Here is a 14,381-nt window from a genome sequence, read left to right as displayed (position 1 = left end):
TTCCGATCTGAGCAGGATAAACAAGGTATATTCTATTCTATTCTACTCACTTGATTACAGTCACTGACTCACAGCTTGATTTATAACGCTGAACCACAGCTTGAATTATAACGCTGGACCACAGCTTGAATTATAACGCTGAACCCAGCTTGTAAAAAAAAAATGAATAAATCTCATATATTATAAAGCAGTTCGTATTGTATTATAGAGCGGTAAAAAAAAAATAAATGAAAAAGATTTGTTCGCGGATTTCGCGATTATGTTCGCGGATTTCGCGATTATGTTCGCGGATTTCGCGATTATGTTCGCGGATTTGGTGATTATGATCGCGGATTTGGCGATTTTGTTCGCGAATTTGGCGATTATGGTCGCGGATTTGGCGATTTTGTTCGCGGATTTTGCGATTATGTTCGCGGATTCGCGTCCCGAATCGACATTTTGGATATTTGGCAAGCCTACCAATAAGTATAGGTAGGTATCTACTTTGACTCCACTGAATTCTCTCATTTTTACGGCAGAGGTTAAGGTACAGTACCGGCTTACGGCTATGGCTAAAAAAGTCATGCCCAAACTCAAATACCTATATTCCAGTTTTTTTTTTCAATTAAAAAAGAAAAAAATCCAGGTAGGTACAAGTTTTTTTCTTCAACAAACCGATTACCCGTTTCTCGACGTTCAATGGTCAATGGTGGAGGAATTAAAATATGAAATTATGAATACCAGTATCAGTTCATCATGAATTTTACCAAAACGAATTATCATTCCAGCATGGATTTCACTTGAAGTGCGACCTTGACCGAAGTGTACGTTAAGCTTAAGTGATAGAGTATTGAATAATGTCAGTAACCTAAACACAGTACCAGAGCAAGGCGATAGTAAATGATGTGAGAGGGACCATTGGATTACTATTGCTGTAATCGTTAATGGTTAAATGAGTCATTCGACTGCATTAAACATTAATTAATCATAATAGGTATTATGGTCTGAATAGTCATGTGATTGAAAAGGACGGAAAATGTAACCAGCGAAAAGAAGAATGAGGTCTGGTGCAAAGTGGAAACTGTAACTGCTAAGGTCTTATCGTCCCGAAAGCGAAGAGAGGGAGAGGACAGTACATATAGGAAAAAGCCAGCCGTTCCAAGAACGAACCTTATCCGTTCAGGATAAAATCAGCCACAAGCGGCAATAAAACCCGCGACCTAGCGCATACAAGGCAGACGCGCTAACTAGGCTGACAGTTGTACGATTTTTAGTAACGTGGAGTAGTGCGACGTCAGACAGTCTGACAGACCGTCGAAACGTGTGTGGCAGGAAAATCTTCAGACCTATAGGTTTCTCGGACGGTCTGAGCGTGAGTGGCGGGCATAAGGGCTAGGTACTCTAGGTAGCGGGTTCGATTCCCTTCCAAGGCGAACTTTATCCTAAAAAGATAAGGTTCGTTCTCGGAACGGCTGACGGCTTTTCTCTCATTCTGTTTTCCTTCTCTTTCTGATTTCGGGACGATAAGACCTCAGCAGTTACAGTTCGTTCTATCAAACGTCTTAAAAAAAAAAAAAAAACTTTCTTCAACGTATACCCACTAACCCACCTATCACACTCTACCTTTCAGACATATAGTATAGGTATTACTTCTGTCAATCTGTCAAACCTCTAAAAAAGTTCATTTAGTTTTTGTCACCGAAGTCTCGAACCCAGGACCTCGCACTGGCTGGTATCTCATTAAACCATTTCGCCTCACAATGACCTTGACCGCAGTTAGAACCGCTATTGGGTGACATTTAGTCATCGCTATGCCACTTTGCCGCAGTCAAGTAGGTCACAGGCAAAAGTCTACAGGTTCGGATTTCACTGCATCAGTCTCTCTCTCAAACGTATTGTATTCGGCTTCACTCTATCTACCACGGGACCAGGGTGTGTGCGAAGTTCTACATCATGGGGGGGTAAGAAAAGGAGGAAACTTCCCATTGATGTGTTGGGTCAAATAACGTTACCTGCATCAGCATCCAGCATCAGAATCCCAAAAGAATAAACACGTAACAGCTTGAAACCTTTTGGAGTCTGCCAATCGAATTGCTGGAACCATTGAGGAAAGAAAATTTTGGGAGATCACCAGGACAACAAGCTTTATTGTCAGTCTAGTTAGCTTGGAGGGTAGCGCGTCTGCCTTGTAAGCGTTAGGCCGCTGGTTCGATATCCGCCCCGGGCAGGAATTGCACCCAAAACCTAGAGTGAAAAGGAAAATTTTGGGAGATCACCAGGACAACAAGCTTTATTGTCAGTCTAGTTAGCTTGGAGGGTAGCGCGTCTGCCTTGTAAGCGTTAGGTCGCTGGTTCGATATCCGCCCCGGGGAGGAATTGCACCCAAAACCTAGAGTGAAAAGCAATAAGTTTGAAATCCAAAGTTAAGTACGGGAGCAAATTTTCATGTTTCGGTAAACATAACTCTATAAAAAGTAGAAAATTTTTGGGATTGCATTATGGAGAGATCTAGATACCTTATTAGATGTACCTACATTCCTTATCTACCGATCGACCAACCACCAACCGACTGCGGACTGTAGATAGTTGGTGCACAACATCACCAACACCCTGTTCTTGCAGTTTTAATAATTCTTTTATGACTACCTAGGTACCTATTTACCTATAATTCTCATCTTATGAAGTAATTATCATCTCTCTCTCTCTCTCTCTCTCTCTCTCTCTCTCTCTCTCTTGTCTGTTACCGAATACATATTTTGATTAAAAAAAAAAACTCAACTTTGGATGTTCTACGTTTGCCAGACGTCATATCAATCTAATGTTTACTTTTTCTAGCAAAAACATTTCAACCTCAAACCCCATTAGTCTCAAGGCATTTGATTGGTCAATTTTGACTTGAGACTGATCTAAGAACGATCATTCTTGTTCATAAATACGAGTGTAAGTTTGAAATCCAAAGTTAAGTAAGTACGGGAGCAAATTTTCATGTTTCGGTAAACATAACTCTATAAAAAGTAGAAAATTTTTGGGATTGCATTATGGAGAGATCTAGATACCTTATTAGATGTACCTACATTCCTTATCTACCGATCGACCAACCACCAACCGACTGCGGACTGTAGATAGTTGGTGCACAACATCACCAACATCCTGTTCTTGCAGTTTTAATAATTCTTTTATGACTACCTATACCTAGGTACCTATTTACCTATAATTCTCATCTTATGAAGTAATTATCATCTATCTCTCTCTCTCTTTCTCTCCCTCTCTCTCTCTCTTGTCTGTTACCGAATACATATTTTGATTAAAAAAAAACTCAACTTTGGATGTTGCCAGACGTCATATCAATCTAATGTTTACTTTTTCTAGCAAAAACATTTCAACCTCAAACCCCATACGGGTACCTAGTTCTCGATATCTTGCTTTATAAGCAATTCATAACTGAGGGCAGTTAGGAGAAATGTCAAATTACTGTTAAGGTAGAAACGTACATCACGTGACGTGATGGCGGTGTGGCTGTCCTCAACAGAATAACCTACAATATTGTGGGAAAACTTTCAACTACATCTTTCTGACTTCCCATGAGCTCACGCACGTGACATGATGGTAGTTCGTTTCTTCCTTTAGGAGGAGACGAGTTTTTTTTTTTTTTTAAACGTACATATGTAAATCTTTGGAATGTTATTTTACTTTTCTACCTATTAGAAATGGGCCTCCATTTTTTTTTATTTATTATTATTTTTTTTTTAAATCGAAGATCCAATCAACTGAAGCCACAGTTGTAAGAAATGACTTCGTCATTAGTAGATGATGTGAATTCTCAGACTTTGAGTCACTCAAGTATCCGATTCTCTTTTGATCAAGCCCATTCAAACTTAGCTGTATTATTGCACAAGGTAACATATTACCAAGAACGGTAAGACCTTATATTGTCAGATGCCTCATAAGCAGTGGCAGGTCCCTATTGTAAAATGAGACAGGTACCTAGCAGCTATTGCATTAACATGGGCGATGACTGATGAGTGTGTACGAAATTTCAAACCCATTTGTCCGTGTCTACCGTCGGATATTTGATATCTACGACCTACGATAACTGATAAGACCTCTCGCTGATACCTTTCGTACCATAAAGCTACCTCGGTGGTGTAGTGGTCAAGGCGCTCGCAAATGTTAACAAGCATCAATTGAGACCTAATTGTTCATTTTTGATGCTTTCAGTTGCATGTTTTCCCCCTGCATTGTGACGTTAATGTATTTACTGTCACGTTATCACGTGTGCCTCTCCTGTATCATACCATTATGTTAAATAACACTAATTAACACACTACTTACTTCTTGTTTTGATTGATGGGTTCACTATGCATGTTAGACTGTTCATCCCTCACATGATTACCATCTGCGTGAGGAAAAATAACCAAGATCCGGCCAGAAGCAGAAGTATCATTTAATTTATCTATTGACGACGATTCGAAATTATATCCGGCCCAAAGGGCCATTATTTTATTTAGTTTTTCACGTCATCACCAACTGAAAATTCTATTCGGCACGAAGGACCAAAAAGAGGTAATTTTCTGATATCACTTCTTTAATTTTTAACTGGGCCGACCCAGGGTCACCTAGGCACTAGGCCGACATTTTTAAACAGGAATTTTGCCTTGTTTTTACGTTTTGTTTTTTGAGGGGCTATTTATTTACTATAGAAATACGAGAATGACAATCGATTTTTTTTTTTAAAGATATTTGATTGAGGGAACTGTAATTGCTCAGGTTTTGTGGTCCCAAAATCGAATGGTAAAATAATTGCCAGAGTAATCTCTATCATTGAAAGCAGATTCTGCTCCCAATTTTTCGTGTCTGCTGAAAATGCTGGATCTCGATTCCTTCAACCTTCTCTCAATTTCAACTTGGCAATGTTTTTCCTTCTCAAATTAATACCTAAATACGGTACCTATTATTAACATGAAAATAAAAGGAAAACATTGCCAAGTTGAAACCGTCCACAGTTCCACACTGCTTCGGAAACATAGATTCCCCTCGTCGATTGACGGTCGTCGACTATGTGTGGACAGAGCTTAAGACTCTAGTATCTTTTGCTCGAAATGACTGCTCGAAATGACAATAACGATTTTTTTTTAAGGATGAGTGTTCCACCGCCGTTTTTATTTCGTAGCAATGGAACAACTGCTACATTAGACGCTTGTGACCTGTGTCATATATGAAGAAGAATGATGGAACAGAACTGATAGAGATCTAGATATGGAGCAAGTGTAAGCAGCAGAGAAGAAAAGAGTTTACGAAGTATGTGATACGTAGTAATGAAAATGTGAAAAGAAGTAATGAACACCGAGGGAGGAAGAAAAACTGCATCTAGATAATATGAAGCAAAAGATTGGATTGAAGAGCTCCTTCAGGAGAACCCTACCACTATAAATAAAGCCTAAAAAAGAAGAAACATTGAAAATGAAAGAAACGCAAGACCACGAAACCAGAACAGTGCACAAGAAGGAAGAAGGGAGAGCCATTAACATATAATGAGGTCACAGTGAAAAAGGAAAGTAAAAAGGCCTCTCATTACAGCATTTACACCCGTTAACCCCTACAAATGTACCAAGGAAATTTAGGAAAGAAATAACCCATATGAACCTCACCCAGCCTCACTTGAGTTGGGAGAGGTTTATGTGAGGAGGCCAATATAGCTTGGTAGATTGTCGCCGAGTAAAACCCCCGTCACTAAAAAAAAAAAAAAACTCAAGCACGTGTAGGTAGTGTCTACAGATAAAACCCTAACAACTAACAACACAATGCTGTTTCCTAAGTCATAACTTTTGAGACCAACCTCAGTGGTGTAGTGGTTAGCTCGGTGGACTTCGGATCTGGAGGTTGATGGTTCTGAGTCCAAGTCAAGTCATAAAATTTATCGTAGTGCATTAAACATCAGGGAACGACATTTGAGACAAGCATTTATGCTTAACACAATTAACATTCCTTTTTTTTCATAACTTTTGAGAAACTGGTAAAACTTTTCATAACTTTTGAGAGACCAAAGTTTACAAAGAACGAATCAATATTCATTTGTTCATCAATTGATTGATCGTGGAAGCGTTAAACTTTCGAGAATCTTGACGTGCCTTGGTCGTGCGGGTATCACCAAGTCAAATATTTACCCAACCAGACATCGTCTCATAACTGTAAGCTCGGCTCGGAGTGTCACTTTGTCGATGTTTCATATACAGGAGGTTCTTCAAGGATTTGGAGAAGCCAAAGTTAGCGTCCACAGTCCACGGCCGTTGATCGACCGTCAGTCGATGTCGACTGAAACCGTCCACATCTAGGTTGCCCTCGGCTGAAACCGTCTGCTTCGGAAACATAGATTCACCTCGTCGATTGACGGTCGTCGACTATGTGTGGACAGAGCTTAAGTCTCTAGTATCTTTTGCTCGAAATGACAATAACCACTCGATTCTGGTGTTCTCGTGTTGACCCAGCACCTAAATGGGAAGTATTGTGTCTCTTCTCGCCCATCTGATGAGAGGCATACTACGGGATGGGCAAATTTATCGTAGTGCATTAAGCAGGGAACGACATTTGAGACAAGCATTTATGCTTCACACAGTTAACATTCCTTTTTTTCCATAACTTTTGAGAAACTGTAATGGAATAATTATATGCTTTTTCTGACGAAGGAGGGCAATATAGGAAAAAGCCAGCCGTTCCAAGAACGAACCTTATCCGTTCAGGATAAAATCAGCCACAAGCGGCAATAAAACCTGCGACCTAGCGCATACAAGGCAGACGCGCTAACTAGGCTGGCAGTTGTACGATTTTTAGTCCCGTGGAGTAGCCGCTACCAAAGTTTACAAAGAACGAATCAATATTCATTTGTTCATCAATTGATTGATCGTGGAAGCGTTAAACTTTCGAGAATCTTGATGTGCCTTGGTCGTGTAGGTATCCCCAAGTCAAATATTTACCCAACCAGACATCGTCTCATAACTGTAAGCTCGGAGTGTCACTTTGTCAATGTTTCATATATACAGGAGGTTCTTCAAGGATTTGGAGAAGCCAAAGTTAGCGAATCACCAAATCCATCTGTTTAGTTTTGAGAATCAAGCAAAGAAAGTGAGGGCAGCAAGCATTGTGTATCCGGGGGACTCGCTCCTGTGAGAGGGACCATTGGATTACTATTGCTGTAATCGTTAATGGTTAAATGAGTCATTCGACTGCATTAAACATTAATTAATCATAATATTATGGTCTGAATAGTCATGTGATTGAAAAGGACGGAAAATGTAACCAGAGAAAAGAACAATGAGGTCTGGTGCACAGTGGGAACTGTAACTGCTAAGGTCTTATCGTCCCGAAAACGAAGAGAGGGAGAGGACGATACGAGGATGGAGTATCCTGGTTTGGATGAAGAGTGGTCCCCCGTTCGATCAAAGAAGAGATGAGGCTTTCGTTTGTTTGAGACTGACACTCGTATTTATGAACAAGAATGATCGTTCTTAGATCAGTCTCAAGTCAAAATTGACCAATCAAATGCCTTGAGACTATGCTTAGCACGAACTTAAGAGCCAGCATTTTGTTCATAAATATGGGTGTGAATGTTTAATGAATCTCAATTACACATAGGATTACACTTGATGCTAGAAAGTTTCAACACAAAACTCGAAAACTTACAAGCATACGAGGATGGAGTATCCTGGTTTGGATGAAGAGTGGTCCCCCGTTCGATCAAAGAAGAGATGAGGCTTTCGTTTGTTTGAGACTGAATTTTTAATAAATCTCAATTACATATAGGATTACAATTGATGCTAGAAAGTTTCAACACAAAACTCGAAAACTCACAAAACTTGCACTGATGAATGCAGACGAGAAAGCAATACAGGTCACACAGCATGACAGCACTGGAAAAACACAAATTCCCAGTTTTTGGTGATCTTGAACACGGAAAGTAGGTAACAACTAAATTAATCAGTCCACCTTGTTCCTTGTTGTAGTATAACCCATCAGCCTGTTAATTTTCTAATTAAATTATGATGTTCCTACACTTCCTACTTATGTAGATACTATCTACATGAGAAATCAGTTATATTATCTCTGGATCTCTTCACATGATCATTGATCATGATCAGTATTGATAAGGTTAAGCTTGATGGATTAAGTTCCCATAATGAAAGTCACACCCTGTTCTTTCCATTCAATTCTGTTTTAAGGTCCTCACTAGTCGATGTAATCAAAGTCTCCCTGAATTCTTATATTTAAGGTGCGTACACAATTCCGCATTGTGGTAATTCTGCACGGACTAGGATCAACACAAATTCCCAGTTTTTGGTGATCTTGAACACGGAAAGTAGGTAACAACTAAATTAATCAGTCCACCTTGTTCCTTGTTGTAGTAACCCATCAGCCTGTCAATTTTCTAATTAAATTATGATGTTCCTACTTATGTAGATAATATCTACATGAGAATTCAGTTATATTATCTCTGGATCTCTTCACATGATCATTGATCAGTATTGATCACCCTGCATTTTAAAGTTTCATAAGGTTAAGCTTGATGGATTAAGTTCCCATAATGAAAGTCACACCCTGTTCATAATTCCATTCAATTCTGTTTTAATGTCCTCACTAGTCGATGTAATCAAAGTCTCCCTGAATTCTTATATTTAAGGTGCGTACACAATTCCGCATTGTGGTAATTCTGCGCGGACTAGGATCTAGGTAGTTATGTACCTACCAAAATTGTACTAGCGTACACAAAAAGTCCACTTTGAGGCTTAGGTGAGAAACCTTATAAGAATCTATGTACCAGCACGTTCACAGTTAAAATGTTTTTACTGTTTTTATCTAAATAGATCAGTTGCGCTTACCTTTGTTTGAGACTGAATTTTTAATAAATCTCAATTACATATAGGATTACAATTGATGCTAGAAAGTTTCAACACAAAACTCGAAAACTTACAAAACTCGAAAACTTACAAAACTTGCACTGATGAATGCAGACGAGAAAGCAATACAGGTCACACAGCATGACAGCACTGGAAAAACGCAAATTCCCAGTTTTTGGTGATCTTGAACACGGAAAGTCGGTAACAACTAAATTAATCAGTCCACCTTGTTCCTTGTTGTAGTAACCCATCAATTTTCTAATTAAATTATGATGTTCCTACTTTATGTAGATACTATCTACATGAGAATTCAGTTATATTATCTCTGCATCTCTTCACATGATCATTGATCACCCTGCATTTTAAAGTTTCATGAGGTTAAGCTTGATGGATTAAGTTCCCATAATGAAAGTCACACCCTGTTCATAATTCCATTCAATTCTGTTTTAATGTCCTCACTAGTCGATGTAATCAAAGTCTCCCTGAATTCTTATATTCAAGGTGCGTACACAATTCCGTATTGTGGTAATTCTGCGCGGACTAGGATCTAGGTAGTTATGTACCTACCAAAATTGTACTAGCTTACACAAAATTGTACTAGCGTACACAAAAAGTTCACTTTGAGGCTTAGGTGAGAAACCTTATAAGAATCTATGTGTACCAGCATGTTCACAGTTAAAACGTTTTTACCGTTTTTATCTAAATTGCCTTTAGGGATGAGCTATTCATTTTGGGGCCAAGTCAAGACTTTGGGTCGGGGTTGTGCTCTTAGGTATAGGAAGCTATTCCCCTAGGGTTGCCAGATCATTTTCAGCCCAAAACGGGACAAGCGACCAAAAAAAAAAACGGGATTTTGGATAAAAATACGGGACGAGCAGCTTTTTTAAACCCCCCCATCTTATGTAGATACTATCTACATGAGAATTCAGTTATATTATCTCTGCATCTCTTCACATGATCATTGATCACCCTGCATTTTAAAGTTTCATGAGGTTAAGCTTGATGGATTAAGTTCCCATAATGAAAGTCACACCCTGTTCATAATTCCATTCAATTCTGTTTTAATGTCCTCACTAGTCGATGTAATCAAAGTCTCCCTGAATTCTTATATTCAAGGTGCGTACACAATTCCGTATTGTGGTAATTCTGCGCGGACTAGGATCTAGGTAGTTATGTACCTACCAAAATTGTACTAGCTTACACAAAATTGTACTAGCGTACACAAAAAGTTCACTTTGAGGCTTAGGTGAGAAACCTTATAAGAATCTATGTGTACCAGCATGTTCACAGTTAAAACGTTTTTACCGTTTTTATCTAAATTGCCTTTAGGGATGAGCTATTCATTTTGGTGCCAAGTCAAGACTTTGGGTCGGGGTTGTGCTCTTAGGTAGGAAGCTATTCCCCCCTTTTTTTCTCTTTTGAAGAGGTTTCATAGAGAAAACTCTAACTTGGGAGGTCATCTTGTCCCGAAATTCAAGACAGGAAGACAGGAGAGGAGAAAGCAAGCCGTTTCCTGGATCAACCTTATCGGCCTTTGAAAGCTTGATCCTCAGCCAGCAATAATACGTTAAATTTCAGCGAGCAGAATTGCCCAACCCTGCCGCAATTCGTGGTATGATCGTCAAATCACACCGATTTGTCGCAAAGATACCTCAGCTCTGCTGCGGCCAAATGTGTATTGTGTAGTGTGTACACACCTTTAAGTTGCGTGCAAAGTTATTGGCAAATAGGTAGTTATATTAAATCATTCATGGTTAATTAAATAATAACACACATCAGCCCCGCATGTGATTGAAGAGTCTTGATAAATAATAGATTGTAAATAAACCACGAGCTTGAAATTAATTTTACGACGATATAAAGATAATCAGATGGCCTGGACTCAACAAGGCATTTCCTAGGTCCTAGCTTCCTAATAATTCACAGGAAGTCTGAAAATGATAGAAACGATGGAAAATATGAGATACCATACTAACATCATTTTATTATTCTACCACTGAATTGTGTCAACTATCAGATATTAATTAAATATCTGATATTAAACCTGGGATGTCAGATGTTAATTGATAAACTGATAGATATACCTATCGTAAAGATCCTTATCCGAGACCTTGAAATGAAGCGCAACAAATTCATCAGTCCGGTACCTATGGTCAGTAGGATAGAGGCAGGTAAACGTGAAATGCCCCACGTAGGTAAATAAACACTATGTAAATGACCAATTATTACCTATACCCACATAGTTTCTCTGCTAAATTCTTGTCTACTTATTTTACCAACTGTCTATGGAATGGTAACTATTTTGCTTTGTCGGACCGGTTTCACCTGGGATTAGAGAATTTATCGGAAAAACTTTTTCCTTAATTATGTCATAAAAAACCGTCCGATTAGAAAAACCCAAGTAAGTGAATTAGATTAATGTTTCCATCCCTAATTTGAGCTTCATAGCCTTCAAAAATTTATACTTTACAGATTTAATGGAGACTTAAATTCTTAAATAATAAAAAATAAATATACCCACATAGTTTCTCTGCTAAATTCTTGTCTACTTATTTTACCAACTGTCTATGGAATGGTAACTATTTTGCTTTGTCGGACCGATTTCACCTGACAGCATCATCAGGGATTAGAGAATTTACCGGAAAAACTTTTTCCGTAGTTATGTCACAAAAAAACCGATTAGAAAAACCCAAGTAATTGAATTAGATTAATGTTTCCATCCCTAACTTGAGCTTCATAGCCTTCATAAATTTATACTTTAAAGATTTAATGGAGACTTAAATAAAAAAATAAATTTTCCTGAGGCTGGAAGATCCAAGAACGTGATTTGGAGTCCTCAAATAACCATTTTGGAAGACAAGGAAAATCAGAGAAAAAACTAGAATCCTTCGCAGTAAAATTAAATTGTTCAACAAGAAACGGAAAATTCATTTACAACGCGTCAGTAAAAATGTTAACAAGCATCAATTGAGACCTAATTGTTCATTTTTGATGCTTTCAGTTGCATGTTTTCCCCCTGCATTGTGACGTTAATGTTAATGTATTTACTGTCACGTTATCACGTGTGCCTCTCCTGTATCATACCATTATGTTAAATAACACTAATTAACACACTACTTACTTCTTGTTTTGATTGATGGGTTCACTATGCATGTTAGACTGTTCATCCCTCACATGATTACCATCTGCGTGAGGAAAAATGACCAAGATCCGGCCACAAGCAGAAGTATCGTTTAATCTATCTATTGACGACGATTCGAAATTATATCCGGCCCGAAGGACCATTATTTTCATTTAGTTTTCCACGTGATTGTCTGATCGACAAATCAAAATTCCATCTGGCCCGAACCCGAAGGACCAAAAAGGGCAATTTTTTGATATCACTTCCATTTTTAACTAGGCCGACCTAGGCAATAGACCGACATTTTAAATAGAAATTTGGCCTTTTTTTCACATTGTTGTTTTTGAGGGGATATTTATTTACTATAGAAATATGAGAATGACAATCGATTTTTAAAGAGGTTTGATTGAGGTAACTGTAACTGCTAAGGTCTTGTCGTGCCGAAATCGAAGATAGAGGGCAAATTGAATGGTGAAATTATTGCCAGAGTATCACTGAAAGGAGATTCTGCTGCTGATAGACATTTCATACTATGACCAAGAAGGGTTAACATCTACGAGGAGCTGCACAGGATTTACCTTATTATCAACTCCTATTACTGGTGCATATGAATGTATCTACTTACCAGTATCCAAGGTACATACATACCTAATAGGTAAGTATCTAAATAACCAATGTAATTTTCTAATTTTCACTTGACAACTATAGGACTCAACGACGCAGAAAACACGAAATAAGTAGGTAGTCTATTAGGTAGATAGTTTTAGCGGATGCGGATTTTTGTTGTTGTTGTTGTGGTGGTTGTTGTTGTGGTTTTTGTTGTTGTTGTTGTTGTTGTTCCCAGCTAACTAGGCTGGCTAATAGAAAATAAAAACACTGCTAATCAATTCATATTTCACACTGAAAAGTTTGTAGGTACTTATAATCATTATTTATTCATATTGCAGTTCATTAATTTATTTTGTACTTATAATTAATTTATGTCTGAGTCTGGTTATCTGGGACTATGTAGTGAAAATTTACATTATTTTAATTTATATATAGTGGAAACTTACAAAGGATTTCCTCAATGTACTTAATATGCTAAGTATCTATACAATGAATAAGGGATAGGGATGTCCGTATTCTCCCTGTCTTAATTATTATAAAATTAGATAAAATAAGAACAAGTAAAAATAAATAAAATTAAATCAGTAAGGTGTTTGTTTACAACTGATGGTAAAGTCGCACGTGATTTCACCTGTTGTTTCCTCATATGTTTAGCCGCCTCTGTAATGTTTCTTACCACGTGTTTCACGCTGACGTGCTACATGTGTTAAAAGCATTGAAACAATTCTTATCACGATAAAAAATATCCATCTGTAGATTTTATCTATCTATTAGATAGATATTAGATAAAATCGATACATATTAAAAACATCAACTACTATGTATGTACAATAATTGTAGATAGGTATGTACCTACCTACTTATTCATAGGTAAATAATTTAAATATATAACTTTTTGTTGTTGTAATATTCATACCTACCAAAGTACTGAGGTATTTCTACAGAAATTTTATGACTGACATTTCTTACGACGCGACGCACCGCTTATATTATTATTATAGGTACCTATAATCGTCACACGCCATGGCAGAGAGAGAAATTTGGCAGCAAATGATGATGCCAGAGTTCTATGTCATGTCCCTAGACCGGCCATCCACATTACACTTTGCCTGTGCAAGCAAAACTGTGCAGGTAAACCTATTCTGCGAAATAATTGAGATAGGGCCCTTAACTTGCATAGCATTCTTCTAGAGCAATCTAACACGAAAGCCCAAGTACAGATTGGAAACATTTGTTTGTGAAGAGTTGCGCAAATGTTGCGAAACGTAAATGTTTCACATGTTGAGCAAAATGAGATAAAACCTAGTGTAAGACAAGAAAAATGTTTCATAAGTCAGTCTGATTTGGAGAGTAAAAAAGTTGCGAGATAATTCTTGCAAAAACATTTCTGGATTGTTGAGAAACAATGTTTCTGAAGAAAATGTTGATGATGGCACAAGACAAGACTAGAAAACTGCCACGCATGGCCCGGTACTTAGTCATAGCGTAAATACATTTTTAGCATTACCTGCATTACCCACTTGACATACTTGTGTTGCAATGGTGTTGCATAGGGGTTGACTCATCAGAATCAGAAATTGAGAATTTCGTTGACACTCAGACTAAAGTTATTTCCACGTGTATGCCACTTTGTTTTCCACAGATTTTGATCTGATTGATCCATCAAAAATTTCATATTGATCTAGAGAAGATTCATCAATAAGTTCATCAAGTTCGTTTTTGAAAGGTCCCGGTCAATTCTGGGAGAGAGCGCAGAGTTTTTTTTTTTTTTTTTTTTTGAGGAG

Source organism: Diaphorina citri, unplaced genomic scaffold, assembly GCF_000475195.1.
Source record: "Diaphorina citri unplaced genomic scaffold, Diaci psyllid genome assembly version 1.1 scaffold1793, whole genome shotgun sequence".
NCBI lineage: Eukaryota > Metazoa > Arthropoda > Insecta > Hemiptera > Psyllidae > Diaphorina > Diaphorina citri.
Note: the sequence above shows the minus strand (reverse complement) of the source record.